Genomic DNA, 14539 nt, shown 5'->3' with positions numbered 1-14539 from the left:
ATAAAATTCATACTGATAACGTAAAGAAATCCGGGTTGTTCTTTTCCAAATAATAGAAGTCTTTGCGTAATCAAAAACTAGCCTCCTTCTGACAACGATCAGGAGCCTACCAGAAGACGGACGTCTTCGACCGCTTTCGTGTCTCCTGTGGCAAAGCTGTGCCAAACTGGGAACACGACATTCTAGTATGAAACACAGATTTAAATATATTGAACCTAATATTTTTTTTTTCATACTAGATGTGGTGTCACCGCTAGACACCACACTTGCTAGGTGGTAACTTAAATCGGCCGCGGTCCTGTAGTACATGTCGGACCCGCGTGTCGCCACTGTGTATTCGCAAACGTAGCGCCACCACAGGGCAGGTCACAAGACACGGACATGACCTCGCCCCAGTTGTACGGACGACATAGCTTGCGACTAGACCTACCAAGTCTTCCTCTCAATTGCCGAGAGACAGATTAAATAGCCTTCAGCTAGTCCATCGCTACTACCTAGCAAGGCGCCAGTTGTATCTGTGCTAATTGCTTACTACTACTCACGAGATGTATTTCAACAAGAAGAACATCATTAAAAGTTAAGTAGATGACAATCTCTCTTCTTTTCTTTATAGTTTTTCATCCAGTCTCCTGTTTCAGAATTTACGCCCGTCTGCGTTAGTTTCGCGTGCACCTAGCCACTCATTGTGTCGAGACCTTAGGGAATCGACACAACAATATTTTGGCGCCGAGGAGTGGTGCCGCGCCCACGTTGCAGTCTTTGTGTTATACTTGCTCTAATTTGCTTGTGTCATGGCTTCGCCGCAATCTCCAGATGTACTGTCCGAATTTTTTCGCTTGCAGAATCAGCAGACGCAGGCGTTATTGGAAGCCCTTGGACAGCTCGTCCAGGGTCAACGTGCGCTGCAAACCGATGCGGCGGCAGCCGCTTCATCGCTACCGCAGCCACACAACGCTGTCGCACCGCCATTTCGGCCCTTTGAGGCCACAACCGAAAGCTGGACTGAGTGGGCCGATCAGTTCAACTTCCACCTCACTGCTTATGGAATTCAAGGTAAAGAGCGGCAGCCGTTTTTGCTTTCTTGTGTCGGTGTGTCTACCTACCGGGTGATAGTGAAATTGTTTCCCCGACGCGACGTAGCAACTCTGACCTACGAGGAAATTTTGTCGGCTTTGGATGCCTATTTCAAAGAAACAGTTAATGTAGTTGCCAAACGGTATACGTTTTTTCGTACAAAACGTACGGCCGGTCAGACTAACAGGGAGTGGGTAGCAACTTTGCAAGGCCTTACTAGAGACTGCGCGTTTGCCTGTGAATGTGGCCTCCCATATTCAGATACTATGGTGCGTGATGCAATTGCACAGAACGTTTCTGATGTTCGCATAAGGGAACAGATTTTGAAGCTAGTTAATCCCTCCCTGCAACAAGTGATAGACATATTGGACAGGCAAGACACACTTGACTTTGCTCAGGCATCATTTGAAACTTCGCCAGCAGTGTGTCACGTTAATCGGCCCGCCGGGCCCGCTGCACGGGACGCTAAGCGGCCCTCGCGCCCGACTTCGCTGCGGCCGCCTAGCTTGCAACCACGTGCGCCGCGTAAGCAAGCAAATGCAGTGAAATCATGCCCGCGGTGTGCAACTAGACATTCGCGTGAAAATTGCCCGTCACGCCAAGCTATTTGCTTTTACTGCCAAAAGAAAGGACATGTACAAAGTGTTTGCCAGAAAAAGTTAAGATCAGACAATCACACCAATTCCAGGCCCTTTGCTTCGCGCCGGAATCGACCCCAGGACAATCAGGCTCGTGGACCTTCGCCCATGGACATTCATGTAGTTCATTCCCACCCGTCCAGTGACACTTTAGCTAACAGTGACTGTGTTCGTCCCACCCAAAGTGTGCGTCGACGTCGCCGGAAATCCCGTAAACTTGCAAGTGCTTCTGCACCTGTATCAGTTCAAATTGCACGCGACAGTCGCTCTTGTCGTCGACAAGACAATAAACTTTTTGTGGACTTAGTCTTTGCAGGCAAAGTGATCCCATTCCAGCTCGATACCGGAGCTGCAGTTTCATTGCTCAATCACGACACGTACAAACAACTGGGCGCCCCGCCATTGCGTGCCGCAAATGTTACGTTAACTAGTTACTCAGGACAGCATATACCTGTGTTAGGACAGTGCAGCCTTATTGCAACATACAAGGGACAGACAAAACTTGTGTCATTTTATGTTCTTCGTTCCTCTAGTGCAGTGAACTTGTTTGGTTTAGATTTGTTTCAATTGTTTAATATGTCTATTGTAAATCAGGTCCTATCAGTGAATCAGACTGTGCCTTCCGCCAGTGTTTCTAGTCTTTGTGAAGAATTTGCAGACATTTTTGCACCGGGCCTTGGTTGCGCTCAGAACTATGAAGCGCATTTGGAACTGAAAGACGACGCGCAACCGAAATTTTTCAGAGCGCGCAATGTTCCCCACGCATTGCGTGATGAGGTCGCACGAACATTGGCCGAGTTAGAATCTCAAGGTGTAATTGAACGTGTGCAGGCTTCTCTCTGGGCCTCACCCTTAGTAATTTTGCCAAAACCTTCCGGAAAATTGAGACTTTGTGTGGACTTCAAGGCAACGGTGAATCCACAACTTGTGACTGCTACTTTTCCTTTGCCCCGCCCGGAAGATCTTTTTGACAAACTGTGCCCGGGAAAATATTTTTCAAAATTGGACCTAGCAGATGCGTACTTGCAAATACCTGTGGACGAAGAATCCCAGCGCGTCTTGGTGGTAAACACGCATCTTGGCTTGTATCGCTTCAAAAGACTGCCATTCGGGTGTGCATCCGCCCCTGCTTTATTTCAGCAATATTTACAAACTATTTGTGCGTCGGTCCCTACAGCTGCGAACTATCTGGACGATATTGTAATCTCAGGAAAGACAGAAGCGGAACATTTGCAAAATCTCCGAACATTATTTCAGGTATTGCGTCAGAATGGTCTTCGCTTGAGGAAGGACAAATGTGTGTTTTTTGCTCGTGACTTACCGTACCTGGGGCATGTCATAAATGCCCAAGGTATACATCCGAGTCCAGAGCACATTCGTGCCATTCAGGACTTGCCGTCACCGCAGAACTTAAAACAGCTACAGAGTGTGCTGGGTAGGGTAAATTATTATCACCGATTTGTGCGCAATGCTTCTTCCATTTCAGCTCCGCTTCATCGCTTGCGCCGTAAAGGTGTTCCGTTCGTCTGGACGACGGAATGCGAACGCGCCTTTCGCCAGTTGAAATCGGCGTTACTTTCAAATACTTGCCTTACGCCATTCGATCCCCGAAAACCCCTTTTGTTGATGGTCGATGCATCGGATTTCGGGATCGGTGCTGTGCTTGCGCACAAGGATGGCTCGCATGGTCGCCCTATTGCCTTTGCGTCCAAATTGCTCTCATCTGCGCAAAGAAATTATTCACAAATAGAGAAAGCAGCTTTAGCTCTCGTGTTTGGTGTTACCAAGTTCCATGACTTCTTGTATGGTCGTCACTTTACAATCATCACGGACCACAAGCCTTTGACATCGCTTTTTCATCCGAACAAGCCTGTACCTCCACGTACAGCGCAGAAATTCATTCGCTGGTCACTTTTTCTCTCGCAGTACCGCTACGATATCTTGTATCGGTCCACTGCTAAGCACGGCAACGCTGATGCGTTGTCCCGTTTGCCTGTTGCTGAGGATAAAGCATTCGATTCTTCCGAACTTGCTTGCATGTTCATTGATTCGGAAGCCGATGACGTGGTCGCATCGTTTCCGATTGATTTTCGTCGTGTAGCTACAGCCACAGCTGCTGACCCTGTCCTTGCTACTGTTTTGCGTTTTGTTGCTACGCAATGGCCCTTGTCAAAGTCACGGATCGAGGATCCTTTGGTTCGCCGATTTTTTGCCCACAAGGAGAGACTTTTTGTCCGACGTGGTGTTTTGTTGTTGCGTTCCGATAATGATCAATCCCGCGTCGTGGTCCCACGTTCGTTACAGTCCTCTGTCTTACGGCTTCTTCACCAAGGACATTGGGGTATAGTGCGAACGAAACAACTTGCTCGACAGCACTGTACTTGGTTCGGAATCGATGCTGCGATTACGAATATGTGCTCCTCTTGCGTGGCGTGTGCCGAACACCAATCCGCACCGCCGCGGAAATTCTTTGCATGGCCGACAGCTACTTCCCCTTGGCAACGCTTGCACATCGATTTTGCTGGTCCATTCTGGAATGCTCGATGGTTGGTTGTGGTCGATGCTTTCAGTAATTTTCCTTTTGTTGTCCGGATGTCTTCCACGACGTCTTCTGCCACAATCCAAGCCTTGTCTGCTATCTTTTGCATTGAGGGTCTTCCGCAGACTATTGTTTCCGACAATGGCCCACAATTCATGTCCGCAGAATTTCAGTCGTTCTGCAAGGCCAATGGTATTCAACATCTGACATCCGCGCCGTTTTCGCCTCAGTCAAACGGTGCCGCTGAACGATTGGTCCGGACTTTCAAGTCCCAGATGTTGAAATTGAAAGAGTCGCATTCTCGGGAGGACGCTTTGTTGCTCTTTTTGTCCTCATATCGCTCTCAGCCCCGCGATGGTCGCTCGCCGGCTGAGTTGCTCCATGGTCGTCCTCATCGAACTCTGATGTCTTTGCTGCATCCGCCACATCAGGTTCCTGTGCAGCGGCAGACTCCTGCTTTTGCTCCTGGCGACGTTGTCTATTATCGCAACTATCGCGGTTCACAGCGTTGGCTCGCTGGGCGCATTCTTCGCTGCCTCGGCCGCGCGATGTATTTGGTTTTGGGGGCCTCTGGTGAGGTGCGTCGGCATCTCAATCAGCTGCGCCTCTGTCGTCGCCTGGGTTCTGCCGCTCCCCGTCTGCTTTCAGCGACGGAGCCGTCAGGTCAGCGCCCTGGGGACCCATCTACTGGCTCGCCTCATCCCCAGGTGTTACCGACGATGCCTTCCATTTTGCCTCATGGCGTCGCGCCGCCGCAGCCGCCGCCGGCGCCGCCAGCAGCGGACGCTTCGCTGCAGCCGCCTCGCGCCTCCCTGGGTCACGCGCCGCCGCTTGCTTCCCGTGACCAGCCGTCCTCCGCCATGGACCTCTTGCCCGCTCCGGACCAGATGTCGTCTTCGCCCGTCGGGTGCTCCGACCACATGGAGGTCGACCCCGCGGCTCCTCTTATATCATTCCGTGCGCAAACACCTCATGTTGACGTGCACCCTGGACTAGGTTTGCAGGCGTTTCCTAGCTCCCCTCGGACCGAATGGCCGGGTGCGGGTGGCACAGCCTCGCCTGTTGTTAGGCTCCCCACCTCACCGCATACGTCAACATGGGGTCCTCCCCACGGCGGGCGGAAGCCTTATCTCACGACCGTTCGCCGATTTGCGGGGGAGGAATGTGGTGTCACCGCTAGACACCACACTTGCTAGGTGGTAACTTAAATCGGCCGCGGTCCTGTAGTACATGTCGGACCCGCGTGTCGCCACTGTGTATTCGCAAACGTAGCGCCACCACAGGGCAGGTCACAAGACACGGACATGACCTCGCCCCAGTTGTACGGACGACATAGCTTGCGACTAGACCTACCAAGTCTTCCTCTCAATTGCCGAGAGACAGATTAAATAGCCTTCAGCTAGTCCATCGCTACTACCTAGCAAGGCGCCAGTTGTATCTGTGCTAATTGCTTACTACTACTCACGAGATGTATTTCAACAAGAAGAACATCATTAAAAGTTAAGTAGATGACAATCTCTCTTCTTTTCTTTATAGTTTTTCATCCAGTCTCCTGTTTCAGAATTTACGCCCGTCTGCGTTAGTTTCGCGTGCACCTAGCCACTCATTGTGTCGAGACCTTAGGGAATCGACACAACACTAGAAGCTTCAAATGACGGTTCTCTAAGTTTTCCAGATAGTATTTTTCGAAAAGAACGTCGCCTTCCCTCCAGGGATTAGATCTGTCATTTGAGTTCTTGAAACATCTTTGTAACACTTACGTGTTGTACTAACCTATCGCTAACAAAGCAAGCAGCCGGCCTCTGAAATGCTTCGATGTCGTTCTTCAATCCCATCTGTTACAGATCCCAAACACTTGAATAGTACTCAAGAACAGGTCGCACCAGCACCCAATGTTCTTTATAGGTGAACCAATCTTTCCTAAAATTCTCCCAAATTCGCCTTCCCTAGCACAGTTCTTACATGCTCGTTCCATTTCATATCGCTTTGCAACGTTACGCCCAGATATTTAAACGACTTTGTAAAGCACGACACTATTAATACTGTATCCGAACACTACAGATATGTTTTTCTACTCATCCGCGTTAACTTACATTTTTCTACATGTTGAGTTAGTTGTCATTCATGACACCAACAGGAAATTTTGTCTAAGTCGTCTTGTTCCTTCCCCCACCCACGCTCCTGCCGTTTCGATTTCATCCACATGTGAGCTCTTTTCTCAGTGTATGCAGTTGAGAAAACAGCCATTTCTCCAGATATAGAATGGTATGGGTACACGATGGCTACTGGGTTTGACCAACGTTTCTGGAATTTTTCAGGTGGTGAGAGCGAACACAAAACCCAGAGGACAGGTGCGTAGTCTGTTGAGATCATTCAAACTCTGAGAAATGATGAATCATTTGTGTGAAGGTTCTTACCAACAATCACACAGACAGACAAATGCAGTGCAATGACTGTAGAATGAGTGCTGACGTGATGGACACTGGGCAACAGTGGACATGAAGAATTGGTACAGGTTATAATGAATCACCCTCCTCTAACATTACCGATACCATGTATACTATCGATTCTTGCATAGGTTAAAACTGTCTCAGCTGTTTCACTAAAAGAATTCATATGATTTTGTATACGATGTATTATATTTCAGGCTAAAAAGTGTAAAAAAGACACTAATGTGTTACAATCGATATGTACTAGCAGTTAAAATTACCCTCCGTCTAAAAATATTTGAAATTACGAAATTTCTGGTATACTCAAAATTCATAATATTAATTGCACTAAATAATTCTACTTATTAAATTTCTAGATTGATTTACAAAATAATGATATATTTTAGCGAAGATTCTTCTTTGGTAAAGAAAGTTCATAAACTCTCTTGCTTCGTAAACTCTTTGGAAATCATGAGTACGGCAGAATATTAGTAGTGGTGGGCATGTACCTGATAGAAGGTTTCCTAAGTTTGTCACCAACTGTGTAATTATTGGGTTTTTTTTTAATGTGGAAAATATAAAACCGGCATGATGTTGTAAGATGTGACAAAGAATAAAATTCAAGTATAACACAGGCAAAGCTTGATCAGTTATTTAGTCATCAAGAACCTACAAAATCGAAATTTCAGCTGCAAGAATGTATCCTTAGACAAGACTTTGAGCCATCGACAACAACAACGAGATAATGAAGATAAGTAAAAAGTTATTCTTTTGTATATCTTACGCCTCTGGAAGATTTCAAAATTTGTGGAAAGACAGAGAATTTTAATAGTGATGTGTAGTAGGGTAAAATTACAAGGTCCTTCCGAATGGACTACAGCTCGAGAATGTTTTAGGATTTTTTGGCTGATTCAGATGAATATACGCATGACAAGAGCTGCAATCCAGGCAAAAGTTATAGGCAGAGTATCAATGCGAACTGTCGGTACATGTTGCTGAGTTGACTTCTCGAATTTCCACGCGTTTTTTACCGCTGATACTATTATACAGATTACATAGGCATGTCCTGTGTAAAACCAAAGTGAGCTGGGGCACTGTATGAAACACACCCGATTAAGTAAGTTATTATCAGCGATCGAATAATGTAGCAACCTAAAATTGATTTCAAATGGCGGTGACCTAATGAATAAGCGCTGTATGCAAGAAAGAGAGGTTTCTCCATTAATTAAGGTTTGCGAAAGGTTTGCATAAAGCAAAGTCATATATTCTCACAAATGAAGACAGGCAGTACCACTGACACACATTTCTGTTCACCATTGAGCTCCACAGAGGTGAAATATACCGAAATATCGCCAAAGGCTGTTCCTACAATTTGCCCACTTATCCTCACTGCCATCCATTGTCTTGCGCGGTAGACGCGAATGCGTAATTTCGGCAATCCGTATGTATAATCACTTTCCGGTAAAAACACTTCTTCACTATTCGGTAGATTTCTGACGTTTGCTGGGGGTCAACCCAAGGAGACATACGCTCGGCTGGTACGACATTCCTCCGCCCGCTACTGCGTTACATCGACACTCACTTAGTGCTCAACTGCATATGACGACAATAACACTTGTTGGGCGCGCTCGGTGCTTACTATCCTGAACCTGTGCAAATAGAATATTCTTACCTTTCAGTAACGGAGCATGGATCCTCTTACAAGTAGCATTATGGTGTCTTCAGCGATGAGTTTCGTTTCTGTTCGTGGCGGTCAGAACGAGGCCAGCCTGTCACAGGAAGCAGTGCTTTTCCGGACCAGTACCTCTCCAACATCTGGATTCAAGGTATAGGGAGCTATTGACTATGACAGTTGGCAATTTTTAAAAGGAGTGTAAATGCTCGCCAGTATGCGGCTGTTACTACACGCTTCATGAACAGGATTCCAGCAGAATAACGTAAAACGCCAATATGCAGTTGACACCAGTTGGAGTGTACAGGCCCTACACTATCCAGTCTGGTCCCCTGATGTGTCACCATGTCAAGTTAACGACAATATATGTTTAGTTAACTTGTTTGTTAACATTTATCGCGAAGATGTGAGGGAGAAGCTCTCCTTGGTTGGGATGGGTGTTCGACTACAACAGGTTCGCAATTCTCTTGGAGTTGGCAGGACTGATATGCTAAAATAGCAAGTTGTTTCTTTTCGTCAATTCGTTTATTTTTCTAACGAACACAAGGTAGAGCCTTTATCAGAGACAAATGTGTTGTGGACTGGCAAGACAGCCAATCCACTATGACGGGAAGCCGATAGGCACGCGTTTAAGCTCACGCAGGCTGGCGTGAGGTCTGGAACAGGACACGGAAATGGGACCAGTAAAAAACGTACGTAGCTTCTGGAATACCTAACTTTAATCCATAATTGGTGAACATCGCTCTTGATGATACATGAATTACAAGATCAATAGCAACTGACAATGGCGCCTTGCTAGGTCGTAGCAAATGACGTAGCTGAAGGCTATGCTAACTATCGTCTCGGCAAATGAGAGCGTATTTTGTCAGTGAACCATCGCTAGCAAGTCGGCTGTACAACTGGGGCGAGTGCTAGGAAGTGTCTCTAGACCTTCCGTGTGGCGGCGCTCGGTCTGCAATCACTGATAGTGGCGACACGCGGGTCCGACCTATACTACCGGACCGCGGCCGATTTAAATGCTACCACCCAGCAAGTGTGGTGTCTGGCGGTGACACCACAAAATGCTTTCACGGTCACTCGCCCGCTAACTACTGACCCCATGGCCTAAATCATAAATCATTTACCCTCTGAAATAATTCACTGTCGGTCAAGGGCCGCTTGCCATATTGTACAAGAGACAAGTGTCGGTTAGTAACTCGTTCCTCTGTTCACTGACATTTATTAGTGCTTTGAAACAGAGACAGGAAATTTCTGTTCAGTGCTATTCCAATGCTATTTAGCTTGCAGTTGCCGCGTGTCCTCCACAGTCTATCGCCATCTTCTCGTAGCAGAAGTTCTGCTGCACCATCAGCTGTCGCTGAGAAGTATCACTGCAATCCGCTTGCTCGGATTACTCGTAAATCTCTATTCTCGTTTAATCTGGCCCTCTCTGAGCTTTTATTCCGTGCTTCACTGATTCTGGGTGCATACGCCCCTCTGTAATATCTGTCAGGAATACTATCTTCCACCGAAATTCCTCCGTTATGTACATCGGAAGATTACCACTGATGCCTGTGACCTCGACTCTCATCGCTTTGATGAACCATGTAATTCGAGTTATGAGCTAACATTTACTTAAAATTACGAACATTTTATGATCTGACATGTAATTAAAATTATTAACATTTTCTACGGTCATGGCAACCTACAGAGAATGTATGAGATTCTGTGGCAAGACTTACATTTTCACAGTAACCACCAGTCAGCAATCTTCAAGAACTGACACAACACGTGCTTCAGCAAGAAATTCCTCAATATGACATTCGAAGGCTGATCGCTTCTATGGCACAAGGAACACAAGAATTCATTCATACCTCAGAGGGTCCCACATCCTACTGTTGTTAGTGATGGACAACAGCTTCGAATGGAATGGAAGCTTAACCACATAATTTCCATTATGTGATAAACATCTCCACGAAGTTTGATAAACATAAGACTGGTGTTCCATGGTGTATTACTTTAGATTATGGTCACTGTAATAAAACTCTTTTGGCGATTCATCAAAAGTTTGACACAATCTCAAAATAGAATGAAGTCAGCTGTAGCGGCAGAGCTGTTCACGGAGTAAGTAAAATTTTGAAAACTCGGCCCAACCGTGTCCGTGTTTTAATGTACATTTTAATCTGAATGCCAACTCATAGCTTTTGTTTGCTCGTTTTGCAAAAGCTGAATGTAATAAGGATGTGTGGTAGCTTGGCCTTTGTTAGTTTCTTTCAAAACAACCTCTTGTTTCCTCGGTCATGGATGTGTGTGTTGTCCTTAGGTTAGTTAGGTTTAAGTAGTTCTGAGTTCTAGGGGACTTATGACCTCAGCAGTTGAGTCCCATAGTGCTCAGAGCCATTTGAAGCCAACCTCTTGTTTCCTGCCGGTTAATTACTGTCAGCCGCAGGCAACCTGTAACTTGCTACGAGTACTTCCACGTTGCTATTTCACAAAATACTCTGCCCGTCCGGCAGACGATCTTCAGTCCCTCCTACAGATAATATTCCACTCGTCGGCGTTAATATGACAGCGGCGGTTTGGAAGTGACGTACTTCGCTACCAGTAATTCTGGCTCTCCCTTCGCGTTACGTAAGCATCTTTTATTCTCGGCTCCCCGCTATGAGAGTGAACCGTCTCAGCTCGTCTCTTCAGAATGTCAGAGAGTCTGACTGGAGGATGGGTAAGGGAGAGAGAGAAGCTACGGCAGACAGAACGTCTGTAACATCGCCAAGCAGAAGACAGGCGAGTCGGGGGGAAAATAGGTGACGTCACAACACGAAGCCGGTAGGTAGTCGATGCAGCGTTCTATTTGTGGAAGAAAGTTCGAGGTTGTGGAGGGAGTGAGAGCGTTGCGGCTTGGTCTCATTTTTGCACGATTCGCACATTACACACTTTAAGACAAAAAAAATACGGCGACAACGGAATTGTTCGAGTGGGAGGAAAATTGCTAGATGTGACATACCTGGAAATACAAAGAAATGATTACAGTTTCAGAAAAGTGGGACGATTTATTCAATAGAAAGAGTTTCTGAAATTGAAGAAGTCAGTAACATGATGGTATACCTCTGGCCCTTATGCAAGCAGTTATTCGGCTTGGCATTGACTGATAGATTTGTTGGGTGTCCTCATGAGCGATATCGTGCCAAAATCTGTTCAACTTTGGCGTCAGATGGTGAGAATCCCGACCTTGTTGGACGGCCCTATCCATAATACTCCAAACGTTCTTAGGTGGGGAGAGATCTGGCGATCTTGCTGGCAAAGGTAGGGTTTGGCAAGAACGAAGACAAGTGGTACAAACTCTCGCCATGTGCAGGGAGGGGGGGGGGGGAGCACTATGTTACTGAAATGTAAGTCCAGGATGTCTTGCCACTAAGGACAACAAAACGGGGAGTAGAATATCATCTATGTCCCGTGTGACGAATGACAAAAAATGGTTCAAACGGCTCTGAGCACTATGGGACTTAACATCTGTGGTCATCAGTCCCCTAGAACTTAGAACTACTTAAACCTAACCAACCTAAGGACATCACACACATCCATGCCCGAGGCAGGAGTCGAACCTGCGACCGTAGCAGTCGCGCGGTTCCGGACTGAGCGCCTGAACCGCTAGACCACCGCGGCCGGCCGAATGACAAACAAAGGGGTCCTGCTATGAAATGTCACCCCAGACCATCACTCCTGGTTGGTGTCCGACAGCTGTCTGGCTCATCTCCAGACTCGCTTTCACTTGTCATCAGAGTTCAGCTCGAAGTGGAACTCATCACTGAAGACAATTATACTCCACTCCTCCAGTCAATAACATTCCAGACCAAAGGCCTGTCTGGAGACACCCCAAAGAGCGATGGGATAAAAACCTGACCGCCGCCCGAAATATGGCCCGACAACCAGGAGTGACAGTCTGGACTGCCATTTCTTTTCATAGCAGAACCCTTTGGTTGTCATCTGCGGCACCCTTACAGCACAGCACTACACGCCCAATTTTTCTGCCCTTCATGGCAAGCCATCCTGGTCTTACCTTTCAGCAAGATAATGCCCGCCTGCACACGGCGAGAGTTTCTACTGTTTGTCTTCCTTCTTGCCAAACTCTACGTCGGCCAGCTGTGTCGCCGGATCTCTCTCTGATTGAGAACTTCTAGAGCATTATGGGCTGGACCCTCGAAGCATCCTGTAATTTCGACCATCTAACGCGCCGACCTGAAGGTATTTGGCATGATATCCCTCAGCAGAACATCCAACAACACTATCAATCAATGCAAAGCCAAATAACTGCTTGCATAAGGCCCAAAGATGGACCAATGCATTATTGACTTGCTCAATTTGTGAAGCTCTTCCTCTTGATTAAATCATCCAATTTTTCTGAAATTGTAATCATTTGTTGCCCGCCCGGTTGGCGGTCTAACGCACGGCTTTCCGGGCGGGAAGGAGCGCCGGTCCCCGGCACGAATCCGTCCGGCGGATTTGTGTCGACGTCCGGTGAGCTGGCCAGTCTGTGGATGGTTTTTAGGCGGTTTTCCATCTGCCTCGGCAAATGCGGGCTGGTTCCCCTTATTCCGCCTCAGCTACTCTATGTCGGCGATTGCTGCACAAACACGTTCTCCACGTACGCGTACACCACCATTACTCTACCACACAAACATAGGGGTTACACTCATCTGGTGTGATACGTTCCCTGGGGGGTCCACCGGGGGCCGAACCGCACAATAATCCTGGGTTCGGTGTGGGGCGGCGGAGGGGTGAAGTGGACTGCGGTAGTCGTCGTAGGGTTGCAGGGCACTGTGGCTGTGGCGGGGACGGAGCCTTTCCGTCGTTACTAGGTCCGCAGTTAACACAACATAACACAACACAACAATCATTTGTTTGTCTCTATACATGCATCACATCTACCTATTTCCGTTCGATTCAGATAATTCCTTAATGATGCGTAGCTCTTTTTTTGGGCGAGGGATATTCGGAAAGTAAAGTCCAATCGATCCTGAAGTGGAAACCATAGTGAAATCTCAATGAAGCTTTGCACAGATTTGTTGGGCAGTGTCTCTGGTATGCCTGTCGATCACATCACGTCGCCCTTCTCAGTTACGAGCGCACAGTGAGCACGTAAAAATGCCTAGAACAATAGTGTCCTCCGCCAAGTATGGGCGCCTGAGAGAGATTTCGCCTGATGTCATGCAGCCCACACGACGTCACTGTCATGCATTTCCGTCTTCAGGACAGTTCTTGGTCGCACACTGCAAGTGCAATGAGGGCGCTCCTGCGACGTTTTCGGTGGGAAGTGTTTGATCACCCACCATACATTCCAGATTTGGCTCCCTCTGATGTTCATCACTGTTCATACGAGCAACTGTCTACGAAAACAACATTTTGCACAGACCAGCGCAGAGAAGTGGCAGAAAGCGCATGTGGCTGCCTTCTTTGACGCGGATACTGTCAACTTGACACAACGCCACGACAGATGTCTCAGTCAGCGGAGACTATGTAGAGAAGTATCTGGAAGATGCAAGTAGCTGTTGGAAATAAAACATTTTTAATTTTCACCGTGTTTTCGATTTCGCGACGGATCGGACCTTACTTTCCGAACACGCCTTGTATCTTATGAGTGTATTATATTGTTAGAATCTCTGTTACGAAGGAGGGATGAGAGTGGCGATTAAAACCCCTACTGGTTGCTTTATTTCTACAGCATGTCTGCTAATTTCGCTGTATGTAATGTATCTCCTTCACACACTAACTTCCCTTCACTTCCAGCCTTGATATACCAAAGCTGCTTCTGACATTACATGACGATAATCTATCTATGAAGCAACTTTTCTTTGCAATTTGAAAAGCTATTGTCGCATCCTAAACGCCGCAACATATTTTGCCTCTTGTCCTCCGATACATTTATTGACGCCATAGGAACTTTTATTTCCTTGGGCGTCGTTTCTTCTCCGGTGCAATCTATTTCCAAGTTCTTCATGAGGCTTGTTGCCTAGTAACCTCCTCATATGACCATACCATCAAAATTGCTTCTCTACAGAAATATGTTTTTATCTCGATTCCCTTTCTTATCTTAATTTCTGTCAACCTTCTTATATTTCGTTGTCTCTGAAAACAATTTTATACTCTGTTTATTTTTTTATTTTCATTTTTATCGAAAACCAACGACAATAATACTAACAATTACAGATAT

Source organism: Schistocerca nitens, chromosome 4, assembly GCF_023898315.1.
Source record: "Schistocerca nitens isolate TAMUIC-IGC-003100 chromosome 4, iqSchNite1.1, whole genome shotgun sequence".
Lineage (NCBI taxonomy): Eukaryota > Metazoa > Arthropoda > Insecta > Orthoptera > Acrididae > Schistocerca > Schistocerca nitens.
The sequence above is the reverse complement of the archived record's forward strand: the minus strand, read 5'-3'. Positions refer to the sequence as shown.